Source organism: Aplysia californica, unplaced genomic scaffold (genome assembly GCF_000002075.1).
Source record: "Aplysia californica isolate F4 #8 unplaced genomic scaffold, AplCal3.0 scaffold00422, whole genome shotgun sequence".
NCBI classification, from domain to species: Eukaryota; Metazoa; Mollusca; class Gastropoda; order Aplysiida; family Aplysiidae; genus Aplysia; species Aplysia californica.
Genome location: NW_004797692.1, coordinates 367,642 through 368,722, shown reverse-complemented (window position 1 = coordinate 368,722; position 1,081 = coordinate 367,642).

Sequence of the window (1,081 nt, the reverse complement as noted above, 5' to 3'; positions counted from 1 at the left end):
GGGGGTGGGTGTGTGGTCTTGAGAGAGGGAGCTCTGGCATTGGGCTAATGTGGACGGAAATGAAATGTTAGCCCCGTCCACTCAACTCAAACAAGCACACGGGTAGACAAACAAAGTGTAAAATGTTAGGAATTAGAAAACGAGCGTACGTGAAAGAAAAAAACAGAACTCTACGACAATTAGTTGTGCAATCATGCCACCGGTTTCAACTCCCTTCACCCCTCATCATGCCCCCCCCCCCCCTTTCCCCTTCTTCCCCCTTGCCCTTTTGGAAAAAAAAGAATAGTCAAGTACACCAACAAACACCCCCCCTTTCAAAAATGCCAAAAACGTTAAACGACAACAACAATAGCAGCAGCAGCAACAACTACAGCAGCAGCAGCAACATCAACAACAGCTACAACAACCACAACAGCAACAACAACAAAGACGACGATGGCGTAATCATCACCATCATCACCATCATCATCACCATCACATCATCATCATCATCATCAACAACAACAACAACATCATCATCATCATCATCATCATCATCATCATCATCATCATCATCATCATCAACAGCAACAACAACAACAACAACAACAACAACAACAACAATAAGATCATCATCATCAACAATAGCAATGGCAACAATAACAACAACAACAACAGAAACAACAACAGCAACAGCAATAGCAACAGCAACAACAGCGGCAGCAACACCAACAACAAGATCAAAGCACAAATACCCATTTAAAAAACGGTCAATTTCCTTCACCTCCCCAGCCAGTTAAATTATTGAGTTCTATCTAGATCTATTACTTTGGAGACACGCTCAGCTCTTTGGCATGTCTCCAGATTTAGATCGGCTCAACTTTGGCATGTCTCCACATTTAGATCGCCGAAAATGGAATGAAAGAAAATAGAAATGTAATGAAAGGGCGGTTTCTGTGACATACGGACAGTCAGATAAATAGATGGATTAAAGGATAGATGGACAGATGAACAGGCAGGTATACTGACAGACAGAAAGATAGATATGTTGTAATGGCGGGAAACAGTCTGTGTTGGAGAGAGAGAGAGAGAGAGAGAGAGA